Source organism: Meles meles, chromosome 6 (assembly GCF_922984935.1).
Source record: "Meles meles chromosome 6, mMelMel3.1 paternal haplotype, whole genome shotgun sequence".
NCBI classification, from domain to species: Eukaryota; Metazoa; Chordata; class Mammalia; order Carnivora; family Mustelidae; genus Meles; species Meles meles.
The window spans coordinates 34,034,135-34,047,638 of NC_060071.1; positions in this window are offsets into that span (position 1 = coordinate 34,034,135).

Sequence of the window (13,504 nt, forward strand, 5' to 3'; positions counted from 1 at the left end):
TGGGGCAGTTAATTCACTTTTGAGCTTCAGCTCCAGGGGCAGGTTAGCCTTCCTGGGCGCTCCAAGGGAGAACCAGACTCCCTGCCCCTGTGCTTCCGCAGCATTGGGGGCTGCCCATTCCTCTGCACAGGCTCTGTGAATTCAACATCTGGCTGGTGCCACTCCTCACTCCCGAAAACCAGCGGACCACCAGCCCTTCCACACCCAAGTTAGGTAGAGTTTGGGTTCTCAGTAAGCTCTGGGGGCGGTCTGTGGGGAGCACCTGATTTTTTTTTTTTTTTTAAGATTTAATTTATTTGACAGAGATCACAAGTAGGCAGAGAGGCAGGTGGGGGGGCAGGCTCCCCGCCAAGCAGAGAGCCCAATGCGGGGCTCGATCCCAGGACCCTGAGATCACGACCTGAGCCAAAGGCAGAGGCCCAACCAACTGAGCCACCAAGGTGCCCCAGCACCTGTTTTTAATGGGAAGACTGAGCACCCAGCCAGAGTGGAGTTGTGGTGGCTGTGCCAGGGCGTGGGAGATGGGGGCAGCAGACCATCGTCGTAGTCCATCTTGGAGAGGCCTTGCATGGTGGTGAAATGTGGAGAGAGAAGCTCAGAAGTGGCTGCAAGAATGTGGGCCTGGAGTCCAGAGAGGAGAGCGTCAAGGTGTCTGCAGGGAGAGGGCTGGTGGGTGGAAGTGCCATCCTAAGCTGGGAGTGGGTCTGGGACTGTGAGGAGTGAACAAGTCAGTTAGGGGTCTGGGGGAGCTCAGCCCAGTAGCTCAGTAGGTATCTTCTCCCTGTGCCCACACAGAGCTGGGGCAGGGTGCCTGGTGCCCAGGTGCATGGGTGGGAAGATAGTGGTAGGATTCTGAGGCTCAGTTCCTGGAGGTTAAGTGGGTGGGGCCTAGGGCTCAGGTCCCCCATCTTCCGGCTAAAGCTATGGAAGCCAAAGGGGAACTGAAGCAGTAACTTGGTTTAAGGGTTTCTGACCTCTTACACTGGAGCTAATCTACAGTGTCCCCCAAATGTTCCCCTGTCCCCTGCAATTCCCAGACTCCCATACTGGGAAGGGGAGCAGCAGGGGTTGGGGCGTGTGGGCCCAGTTTGCAGTGGGCCCCCTTCATGACCTGGGGCAACTGACATCCCCTTCAGGCTTCTGTGCCCTCTCCCGAAGCCGGGGAGGGCCAGGTGAGCTTGACTGTTCAGCAGGTGGCTGGGCCAGCATCAGCACCGCAGCTCAAGGAAGCTGTTGGAACTGAGAACTGTTCGGCGGGGTTGGACGGACGTTTATCTGAAATCTGAATCACCAGGGAAGATCCTGAGCCAGGGTGTTGTCAGGTTTGTGCAGGCTCAGTGCCAGGGCCTCAGTTTCCCTATCTGAAGAGGGGCCTCGGAAGCTGGTGCCCTAGCACCAGGGTCTCCCATCTGTCCAGATCTCAGGAACTGCACTGTGCAGGAGCCCCATGGACCTGAAGCCCCGGCCCCATTTGCTCCCGCCTGCCTCCCCTCCTGCCACCACCATGCTCCTGTCACTTTTGGTCACTGGACTGTGCCTGCTCACTGAGCACCACTGGAGGGTGAATGTGGGAAAGGCGGGCATGGCAGCTCCTGAGGCCCAGGCTGAAGCCTGGCTCTTCTTTCCTGGCAGGTGCTCAGACAGAGCCCCGGAGCAGGTTGGGAGGCCCTCAGAGAAGGCCCTGTGGGTACAGCTAGCAGAGAGCTGGGGGCACTGGGCCAAGCTGGCTGGCCACCTGCGGGCAGCGCTGGAGGTTGTGTGGAGCGAGCACAGGTGCTGCGGATGCAGGGATGTGAGCTGGGGACTCTGCAGGGCCCTGGGCAACCTCCTCATGCAGGAGCAGAAAGTGAGGGCTAGGGTCCCATCATCCTCTCCCTGATCTTCCTTGATTATCTGTAGCCTCAGGGAGGTCCCCTAAGCTAGCAAGGTCATCTTCGCAGATTGAGAGCTCCAGAAGGCTCGAGGCTGGTGCTCACATCTGGGGTCATTTTCTCAGGAAGGCTTATCAAGGTCTTGGGCATCCAAGGAGGACAGATGGGAAGTGGGTCCTCAACAAGGATGCTGTGCTGGTGTCATCTCTGTGAATGGCGCCCTCTGCAGGTGCACAGTGCATTGCTTGGTGTGGCTAGAGGCGCTGATTGGAGGCAAAGGAAGGGCCTGGGTCCCTGTGGCCCCCCAGGGAGAGTCAGAGGGAGGGAGGGGCTGGTTTTAGCTCAGGGGACAGAGGAGTTTCCTTCAAGGGCCATTTGCCCCTGGTGAAAGCTGCAGTCCCCAGGGAGAAAGGAAGGCGATGGTTCATGCAAGCTGAGGGTTCCAGGGGAGGTATCCAGCACCCCTGCACCATGTGAGGATGTGGCAGGCAGGGCCACCCTGTGATGGTCTAGGTACCTGAGCCTTTAGTAACCTGGGGGTCTCAGCCCACAGCTGCCCCTCCTAGAGTTCCTGCTCCCTACAGTGCCTGGGGTGACTCTGGGGACTCACCTGACAGCCTGTCTGCTCCTGCCTCCCAGCTCTCTGTCATTCCACGACAGTGTCCCTGGTCCTCCTGCTGGGGCTCTAAAGCCATCAGCAACTGGTATGTCCTAGGTCCAGCTGGAGGTGGAGGGTCACACATCTGGAGCCTGTAGTAGTAATAGTTGGGCACCCCCTGGGAGCTGTGTCCCTTGTGCACAAGCCAGGACATGCCATTACCCAGCCAACTCCCCTCCTGGCTCAGATGGGAAAACAAAGCCCCTAGGGTGGGGAGGAACTCATTCAGGGTCAAAGCAGTGTGGTCTGGAGGCTGTGAGGAGACCCGGGGATCCTGGATTGAGCGGACCTGCAGGAGATGCTGGTGTCAGGCCTGCAGGGGTGGGGTGGGGACAGGGCCCAGGCACTTCGGGGCCCTGGTGGAGTCTTAACCCCTGCCCAGGCTCAGGACATGATTTTCCCGCAGAGCGGCTGCTGATGCTTGCCCCAGGGCCCTGAGACAGCCAGCAGGGTCAGCCCCACAGAGTATCCAGGGCGCCAACTGAGCCAGCCTGTGTCCACCTGTAGCAGGGGGTAGAGAAGCATGGGAGTCTGGGCTCTGTCCTTGGGGGATTCCAAAGTCAGGGGAGGGGCTCTAGGGACAGCATGGAAAAGAGAGTGTCCAGGAGGGGACTGGCTGGAGCAGGGCCTTGACACTCTAGCACGCAACACTCACGTCCCGGAAAGAGAGCGCCCTCCAGAATTGTGTCTTGGTACTGTCCAGCCTTAAACCATCTGGTCCAAAACCAAAGCCTGGAGTTCAGAGAAGCCTCTAGGGGCTGGGTTCAGAGGAAGCCTTCTGGAAGAGCCCCACAGCCCTGGTGGATGCTAAGCCATGACTGGGTGGAGTGGCAGGTCTTCACAGGTTAACAGGAGACTCAGAAGAGCTAGGCAGAAGTGCCAGTGACCAGTGGTCTGCTCACAGCAGCCATCCTGGCCGCCTCAAGGACAGCAGGAGTCAGAGGGCCCTTGGCAGGCCCCGGAGGCAGAGCACCAAGGCCACGTGTGGGGAGGGCCGTGTGGCTGGCAGTGCTGGGGGTGGCCCCTGGCCAGGAGACCCAGCAAGTGGTTGCTCAGGCCACCGCCCAAGATTGTCCAAGCTGGAGTGGGTGTCCTGTTCCCCACTGGGTGAGATGACCCTGTAGGCAGGAGGTGGGCCAGCCTCTGTCTCCAGCTGCAACAATACTGAGCCCCAAATCCCGAACCATGTGGCCAAAGCCAGCCTCCCTTCCCCCAGGTATCAACACTCCTGCTTGTCCCATTCTGGCTCTTTTTGGGGGAGCGTGTGGGAAATCTTTCAGCTCCAACAAGTCCTGTCTCTGCCACACGTGGCCAAGACCCTGCTGCTGACCCAGAGCCAGGCTGGAGGGCAGAGCGGGGGCAAGGAGACAAGATGACCTTCACTGCAGGCCTCAAGTCAGGAGGCTTGGGAGTGGGAGTGCCCAGGACAGACGCTGTGTATGCAGGGGCCGCAGAGGAGGCGTCTCTGCCCCAGTCCCCATCCCAGTCCCCATCCCAGCCAGTGAGACATACTGAGGACATCTCTGCAACTTGGAAAGAAACCATTAAAATCTCCCCAGCTGGGGGCCCTCTGTCTGCCTTTCCATCCCTTCCCACAGGCCTCTCCTCCCTCTCTTCCCCATTGCCCAGGCCTCCCTACTACCGGTGAGCTAGTTTCTTCCTGCTCTTAGGACGCCCCCTAGCTTTACCCTACACTTCTCCCCTTCTCCTGCAGCTTCCTGGTTATGTTCTACCCAGCCACCCACTCATCCATTCGTCTGTCCATCCGTCCATCCATTATACATTCACTGAACATCCACATCTGGCCTCTTCTGTGCACAGGAGAACCGAAGTCAGATCAGACCACTCCTTGTCCCCAAAAGCTTGTGGTTTGGGTCTGCACAATCGTCAAGTGAGCAATTAAAATTTAATATGCCTGCTCAGGGGACAGGCACTGTGGGAGTTGGGGGGATGCGCAGCAGATGGGTAAGTCCTCCATATCGAGGGGATTTCTGAGCCTCCGAACCATCACGAAGGATGAACAGGCATCCTCAGCAAAGAAAAGAAGGGTGGAGCACATGCAAAGGCCCAAAGACAAGAGGCATGAAGGTGGCAGTGTTGTGAACAGTCCCTGCCCCAACTGAGAAGCCGAGCGGGGAAGGGGGTGAAATGTGCAGCAGGAGCCAGAGCAAGGGCTGGGGTGCCCCGGGCCCTGTCCACCAGACTTGAACCCATTTAGTGACTGCCTCCTTCCGGCTGGTGCCCTCCCTTAGTCTCCAGGGCAAACGTTTGTGTGCACAAGCAGACAGACTGGTGAACACACACCTGTTCCCAGATGCACATACACAGACACAGAGGAACAGAGGCAGCAAGGAGGTGGCTGGGAGAAGCAGAGATGTAGAGCCCCAGGCTGGGGGCGCGCTCTGCCCCAGTGGGGCTGATCTGTTGGCCCAGCTGGAAGGAGCATGAGAGAGAGTCTCGGCAGCCCTGCTTAGCTGGCCTTGAGCCTCATAAAATGTGGGGTTGGTCTGAATCAGTGTATCTCAAGCTGGGGTCCGGAGCTTTGCTCTGAGAGGGCTGGTAGTTCCGCAAAGCAGCGTATTTGCTGTGATTGTCTGCGACCGTGATTGTGTATTTATACAGACAGTGAATGTGAATTTGTACGGAAAGAAATCTCAAGTTTTTGTCTGTTTCTTGATCCAGAGCCCTGAGGATGCAAGTGTCTCCCCAGGGCCTGGAGAGAGAGTCTACACTTTCTGGGGGTGCATGCTGGTCAAGGTGGGATTCTGCAGTGGACGATGTCAGTGAAAAAGCAGGGCGCACAGTGCCGGGGGGCTGGGCCCTTGGGCAGATTCAGGTGCCTGGAAGGAAGCGGTGTCGGGGGGGACCTATGCAAACAACATGCAAAGGACCCCCAAACCTGTGTCCATGTGGGCCCCAACTCTAGGGCTTTCCAGTCCTCTGCTTCTCAGGGACAGCATAGGCCATTTTTCTCCAGTGCCCGGGGAGACCTGCCCAGGACTCATCTTCTGAGCAAGCGGGTGTCCTGGGCTCTGCGCCTGTCCAGGGAGGGTGGCCTAGGATTCTGCCCTGGGTCATCGGCAGGGGTCCCGTGGGGAGCAACCAAATGGCCAAAGTCACAGCAGGGCGGAGGCCCTGAGGGAGAGTGGGCAACAGCTGGCTGGCAAGAGGGTGCGAGGGGCTCCCAGAGCCATAGCACCCTCCACCTCCATCCATCCCAACCTCAAGCTCCTTCTACCCTGACCCCTTCCTGGGCTCTACCTCAGTCTGTCTTCCTCTGCTCAATCCCAAGGTTCTCTGCTCTTCGCTGTTCCCAAATTAGTGGTTGATGATGGGCTCTGGAGCCTGAACACTGGGCTTGAACTGTGCCTCCACAGCGTACTCACTACGTGACCTTGGGCAAGTCACGCTCCCTCTCTGGGCTCATCTGTGAACAAAGAAACAGACACCGAGAGCAGCTGCAGTTCTCCATCAGCTGCGTATGAGGGTTCAGTCCGACAAGCATGGAAAGGGCTCACGTGGCTCGCAGTCACGGAAGGGTCGCTCCTATCAGTCTGCGCTTCACACCACCGCATGCGTGGCTGCCCGGAGGTGAGAGGCTTCCTTCCAGTTAGGGTCCTGCTGGGGCCAGAGAGCTGCCGCATGGGGTTCCGTCTCACCCCGCTCTGTGGGAGTGTGCTAGGGCTGCCCTGACAAAGAGCAAACCCAGGGGTGTGTGTGTCCCAATGTTCCTTCTAGAAGAATTCCAGTCAGATTAGATTAGGGCGCTCTCTAATGGCTTCGTGTTACCTTGATTACCTTGCAAAGACCTTATCTCTAAAGAGGGTCACATTTCGAGATACTAGGGGTTAGAACACAAACATAGCTTTTTGGGGGGAGTATAGAGTTCAACCTGTAACGCCTCCCAGTTTGCTTCCTGTTACCTTCCTGTTGGGTGGGTTGGATCTGACTGGAGATCTCGGGGACCCAGCTGTTCTGTCTTGCTCTTGCCCTCACTTAACGCCAGGCCCCTGACACGGCTGTAGAAAGACTGCAGGGGCCGTAGGATGGGCTGCTGTGAGGAGTGGTGGGCCCTGCTCAGTGAGCCCCCGGGCAGGCTAGGGTCCAGGCTGGACACCGGGCTCCTGTCTGCAGGCCAGGCCCTGCCCAGACCCAAGAGCCTGTGTGTGTGTTTCTGGGCACAAGAGGATGGGGTGGGGGTCCCCTCAGATGGACCAGCCACAGCAAGAGGCAGGCTCTGGGGAAGAAAAATCAGATGCCTGCCGGGATCCAGAGGTGGAAGGTGGGGAGGAGCTGGAGGCTGCCTGGGGTACCCTCAGGTCAGTGTGGCCTGGGCCTGCCCCCAGCCCAGAACAAGAGGGAGAACCTGGACAATCCAGTCAGCCTGGAAGGGAGGCCAGTGTCCCTGAGTCCTAACCGCCCACCCCCTTCCCAGAGGTGCAGGCCATGGCAGAGCCCCTCTGCAAGCCCCCAGAGTCTGCACAGGGCAGGTGAGCTCCGCACCCCCTCAGCCCCCTGCGGGGGTCTGGGGACAAGACTGGCATGTGCTGAGTAGGCACCAGTCAAGCCTACTCCCCAGCCTGTGGGGGAGGGCCCTGGGGAGTCCTCCCTGGGCCTCTCAGGCGGGGAAGACAGGGCTCCTAAGCACACAGATGAGGCAGTGGCCTGGTAGCCCTGGCTGTCGTGGCTCAGCTCTTCCTCTGTACAAAGTGCATCAGGGCTAAGCCTCCGCAGGCCGGGCGGGCCTGGTGCACAGGGACCTCACTCAGGGAGACGGGGGAGGATCTGGAGATGGGGAGGGTTTGGAGACCTGGCCTGCTCTGAGAGAGCCCTCAGGCTGGGCGGTGTAGCATCTAGAGAGCACTGAGGGAGTACCACCCATTCGTATTTTTGGATTCGGGGGACTCCGCAGTCACCTGTACGGAGTAGAGGAGCGGAATGAGGCCATCCTGCTCCCTCCGCCGAGGGCTGTTCTGTCAGCCTCTCCCAGCACGGGACGGCCATAATGCCCCTTGTTTGGGTCAAGGCGGAGTTCCCAGGCAGGCCCCCAGGAGAACGGGCCTCCGAGAGCAGGGTGGGGTGATGTCCTGTAGCACCAGATCAGGTTAGGAGCCAATGACCCCCTCTCTCCACCCCCCTTCCCCAGACTTCCCTGTAGGATGGGCTTGGAGCTGGCCTGGATGTGCGCTGAGCTCCAGAAAATCTGGGACCCAGAGCTGGAGGGGCTCAGCAACCGGCCCCAGAAGGTGCCCAGAACCTGGTGTTCAGCACCCCTCCACCTCTGTGCCTCTGTCTGGCCTGCATGCCCAGGGAGCCCACAGTCCCCTATGCCCAATCCCCTGTGCCCCTGACCTGCCCTTCCCAGACTCACTCAAACCCCTCCCAGCCACTCACTACCCTCTGCCCTCCTTCCCAAGGTGGCAGAGAGCCCTCGCCAAGAAGCTGGGGTTAGAGCAGCAGCTGGTAGAAAAGTGAGGACCATGGAGTGAGGGCACCTGGATCTGAGGGGCTCTGCGGAGAGAAATCCCCTTCCCTCACAGAGGTGCTCACACTTCCTCCCTTCCCGTAAGGATGTGGGATAGACAGGTGAGGGCATCTGGGGACATGCTAAGAGAGCCTTCTCATCCCTTGGGCGAGGGGGTTGGGGGTGGAGCAGAACAGTGCCAGGCCTGGGACTTGTTGTATCATCTCCTGGTCTGCCTTCTCTCTGAGGAGGGGTGCACAGGGGAAGAAGCAGGAGAGGATGGCTAGGTGGGCTCTGGAGGCACAGGGAGTGAAGACATCTGGGTTCCTGGGCCTGGGGTCACGAATGAAAGGAGAGTGGCCTTCAGAGCCAAGAAGTCCTGTGCTCGCGTCAGCTCCACCACTGACCAGCTCAGTGGGCAATGAGCAAGTCTGCCTTCTTGAGGCCTCAGTCTCCGCATCTGTAAAATGGGGATACCACCTTGCCTACCTCAGAGGTTGGCGTGAGGATTACATGAGACGGTGCCCCTGGCTCAGTGCCTGCTGCCTGGTCCCCCCGAGTCTCCCCTGGGGTCCAGCTAGGGGGAGTCAGTACTAAAGTCATAAAACCATGGATGTGTGCCCAAGACCACCTGCACAGAGGGCTTTAGTCACAATGTCTCTTTATCCAGCATTTCGTCCACAAGTCATTATTTACAGTTAATAAACTCAGGAAACCATGTGCTGTCATGTGCAGCCGCCGGTGATGGACAATGTAACAAGTTCCACTGCCCGGGACAGTCCTGTCTTACGCTTGAATACCAGGGTGGGCCTTGTCTTTCTCACTCTGCATGGAGGAGTTTCGTGGGGTGGGGATTCCTATCTTTTGCCTCAGCTGCTCTCCGGGGACCCCTAGAGAATGGGGTCCTACCTGCAGGTGGCACCTGGGAGACACCAAGAGTTCTGACCCTGAGGCTGAGAACCAGGTCCCCAGAGGGCGGGAGCTGGAGCTCTGAGCATCAGTGCTCCAGCACCGGGAGGGCAGGGACCTCCAGCCACCTGTCAGCGCCTGAAGGTAAGAGCTGGGGACTCTCCAGAGGGGCAGGCAGAGTGAGCCCTGCCTCCCTAGGGGACCCAGGCCCAGTTACTCTCTCTGCCTTTGTCTCCCCATCTGCAAGCTGGGGGCGGGGGAGGCCCAAAGGGTCCTTCCAATTGGGCCTTTGCTGGTTCTGGAAGGACTCCTCAGTTCGCCTCCCCTCCCTGGGGAGAGCTGGAGTTACTCCTCACTGGTACCCGGCCTGCCTCTCTGCCCTCTGTGGGGTCAGCTGCTGCTTCTTCTGTCCCCAGATGTCAGACAAACCCAAGAGCCATTGAAGAGAGGTCTGAGAAAAGCTGGCAACCGGGGCAGTGCCCTGACTCAGGGAGAAAGGTGGTGTGGAGACTGAGGCTCACAGCCTCCCTGAGGTCACTCCTTTGCCCCCAGTGAGGTGACAGTGGATGACAGGCTTCAGGAACCTGGGGTGGGCAATGACTCCCCGGGGAGAGGGCAGGCCTGTAAGGCTATGACTTTATCCCCTCATACTGGGGTTTCTGTCAGGCCTGAGTGATGGGGCCTGTCACAGGTGGCTGCGGTCAGAGGTCTCCCTGTCCCCTGCCTGCCACAGGGCCTGAAATGCCCATGTTGACACAAGGCCCCTGACTGCCAGTGCATTAGGCCCCTTGCCCTTTCCCAGGGGGACCCTGTGGCTAGGAACTGGGCAGGGAGTGGCTAGTGGGGTGCTGGTGTCCTTATGGGGCTTTGTTGGTCCATTCACTGCTCTGGTGTCAGCAGAATGATGACCACAGACCTTCTGCTTTCTGGTGAAGGCCTTGGGCACTGAGCTTTAGACTTATCAAAGTGAGTTCTGATTCACTTGTGCCTCAGATCACTCTATAGTCCCCATTTTACAATAGGGAAACTGCCCAGACAAGGGCAGTAAATTGCCCAAAGTCACATACCAGAACAGCAGCTAAGACCCCTGGTTCCCCTAATCTGTCCCAGAAAGGTGGTTTCTCGGTTCCAAGCTTGAAAGAATGGCCATCTTCAATGGCCACAAGCAAGGCCGGCCTAGAGTTAATCTCCCCTGAGGTCACCTGGTCATTTTCTCTTTCTCTCTTTCAAGATTTTATTTATTTATTTGACAGAGATCACAAACAGGCAGAGAGGCAGGCAGAGAGAGAGGGGGTAAGCAGGCTCCCTGTGGAGCAGAGAGCCCAATATGGGGCTCGATCCCAGGACCCCGAGATCATGACCTGAGCCCAAGGCAGAGGCTTAACCCACTGAGCCACCCAGGCGCCCCTCATTTTCTTTTTCTGAACTTCCTTCCCCACCTCGCTGTGTGTTTCCTTGCCTTACAGAGCTCTGTCAGCTGGGCCATGTGCTTCCAGAATCCAAACCCTACTCAGCTCTATTGCTCTACAGTCTCTCCATCTACTGACCCAACTGAAGCAGAGTTTTGCAGAGGGGGACTCTGGCAGGGTGGAAGGACAGAATACCTCTGAGATTGCTCCTCCGGGGTCATCTTCTGCCAAATGTTCTCTGCCCTCCCTGCCATTCACACCACTGCTGTGGGGGCTGCCGAGTTCTCAGTGGATGTGTCCAGCACAGGGTCCTGAGCCCAACGGAGCCAATGGCCCCTTCCTGATCACTAGACTTGAGACAAAATTGTAGTTCTCACCAGGGCTGAAGACTGGACACAGACAGAAGCTGGGAAGTGTAAACTGCTCTTTTTCACGGTGGAAAAAGCTGAATTTCAGTGACAGCAAATGGAGCCAACAATTTCCAGGAACTGGAATTGGGATGGAGAGATTTTGGTTCAGCCCAGGAAGTCTCTTGTATGGAGAAGACATAAACCTGACCTTTGGTATATGTGCTGCCGAAGCGAGCACTAAACCTGACCTTTGGGACGGTCATGTCATGTTGCTCTGTGGCCTGGGCAGCAGAGTGGGCTGGTCTTCAGAAGGTGAGGAGTACCTTCCATGGGCAGCCCAGGTCCCGTTGTCCTTGGGCTCCTCCACACCCCGAAAATAAATCCCTCTCCTTTCTGTTTACATGGGCCCGAGTGGTTTGGGTCCTCTGTCAAGGACCCAGAGCGCTGCGCTCCTGGACAGCCCTCCCTCCGGCCAGGAACCCACCCTGCACCGGCTCACCACCGCAGACCCGCTCCTGTTGGCTTCCTGGCGCACAGCGCGACCCCGCCCCGGCCTTCCTGTCGGTCTGTGTGTCCCAGCAGCGGCCGGCTTTGTACCTCACTGTTTCCAAGCGTAGCAGGGCCCCCACTCGTCCCGGTCCTGCTTCTCCGGTCGGTTCCTTCTTCCCTTCCCTCCGGTGGTGATTCCGAACCTTCCTCCAGAAGCCGCAAGCCGCCGACTCCCCTTTCCTTCTGGGAAGGGACCCGCAGGCGAAAGCGCAGCCGGCGTCGGGGCTTCCTTCCCTGCCCCGCCCCCTGGCCCCCACTGGCTATGTGGAGGGCACGTGACCAGTTCTGGCCAATGAGAGGTGGGGGAGCTTGCGGCGCGGAGCCCCGGCTGCTGCTCTTGGAGAACGTTGGGGTTGCTAGTGGCCGACAGGCGACTCCCGGCTGTGCAGAGCAAGGGGCAGTGGGCTGAACGGAGACTTGGGACAACTAACCCGCCCGCCCCACCGCACCCTCTGCTTCCTTCTGTCCCCGGGCTGGCTTGCCCCTGCCCCTCACTGAAGAGAGGAACATGCACGAGGAGTTAGGGCAGCTGATTCGAGTCCATCCCCAGCCCAGCTATTCACCAGATGTGACTTCCGCCACGTTTCTGCTCTTGTTTCTTCATCTGTAAAATGAACAAACTCACTGCCTCATAACAGCGTGGGTGGAGTGGAAATGAGACAATGCTTATAGAATGCTTAGCTGTTCCTGGGAGGGCAGGCTCTGGGCGCTGTCGCCACTTAATTATAACCCCTACAAGCTCTTCTCACTAGCTAAAGGACCTCAGGCTAGTTACTCAACTTCTCCGTACCTCACTCTCCTGCTCTGTAAAATGGGAACAATAGTCCCATCTCATATGTGTAGAGGATCCAAGTAGTTAATTCATGCAAAAAGCTTTTTTTAAATAGATTTTATTTATTTAAGACAGAAAACAGAGAGACAGAGACAGCACAAGCCAGGGGGAAAGGGTGAAGGAGAAGCAGACTCCCCGCCGAGCAAGGAGCCTGATGTGGGGCTCAATGCCGGGACCCTGGGATCATGACCCAAGCCGAAGGCAGATGTTTAATCGACTGAGCCATCCAGTGCCCCTCATTCAAAGAATTTAAACAGCACACACAAGTCTTCAAAAATTTGCTGTCAGGTCTCTTGCGGCATCCTTGTAGTTCCTTTGGGGTATAAAACTAGGAGCAGAATTGCTTGGCATGTGTCACTTTACTAGGTAATGCTAAAGTGTTTTCCAAAGTGGTTAGACTAATTTACACTCCCTGGCAGTCTGTGTGAGTTTCCATTACTCCCCATCCTTGCCAAGACCCGGTATTGTAAAACTAAAGTTTGTGCCAATCTGATGGCATGGAATGGTTTTCTGTGGATTTCCTTGATCACAATGAAGTCCAGGCATTTTTATTTCCTCTTCTAAAAAACACCTGTTCATGACTTTGCCCCCTCTCTCCAGCCCTTCTTTTTGCCCACCCCCGCCCCCTTTTAAATGATTTTATTTATTTGACAGAGAGAACACAGCAGGGGGAGCATATTTTATATTTTTTTATATTAATATATATATATTATATATATATATATATATATTATAAATATAATATTTATATTATTATAATAATAAATATATTATTTATTTGACAGAGAGAAATCACAACTAGGCAGAGAGGCAGGCAGAGAGAAAGGAGGAAGCAGGCTCCCTGCGGAGCAGAGAGCCCGATGTGGGGCTCGATCCCAGGACCCTGAGATCATGACCTGAGCCGAAGGCAGAGGCTTTAACCCACTGAGCCACCCAGGCACCCCTAAGCCATTAACTCTTAACAGTAAGCATTCACACACACACACACACTCTCTCTCTCTCTCTCTGTGTTGCACCTTCTCCCAGTCTGTCATTTTATTTAAAAACCTTTTGAATTTTTAAAAAAGATATTATTTGATGAGAAAGAGAAAGCATAAACAGGCTGAGTGGCAGGCAGGAGAGGGAGAAGCAGACTCCTCGATGGGCAAGGAGCCCAAAGTGGGGCTCGATCCCAGGACCCTGAGATCATGACCTGAGCTGAAGGCAGACGCTTAGCCAACTGAGCCACCCAGGCATCCCCCACCTTCCCAGCTCCAGTTTGTCATTTTATTTTATAAGGATTTATTTATTGATTTGACAGACAGAGATCACAAGTAGGCAGAGAGAGAGAGGAGGAAGCAGGCTACCCGCTGAGCAGAGAACCCGATGCGGGGCTCAACCCCAGGACCCTGGGATCATGACCCGAGCGGAAGGCAGAGGTTTTAACCCACTGAGCCACCCAGGCGCCCCCAGTTTGTCATTT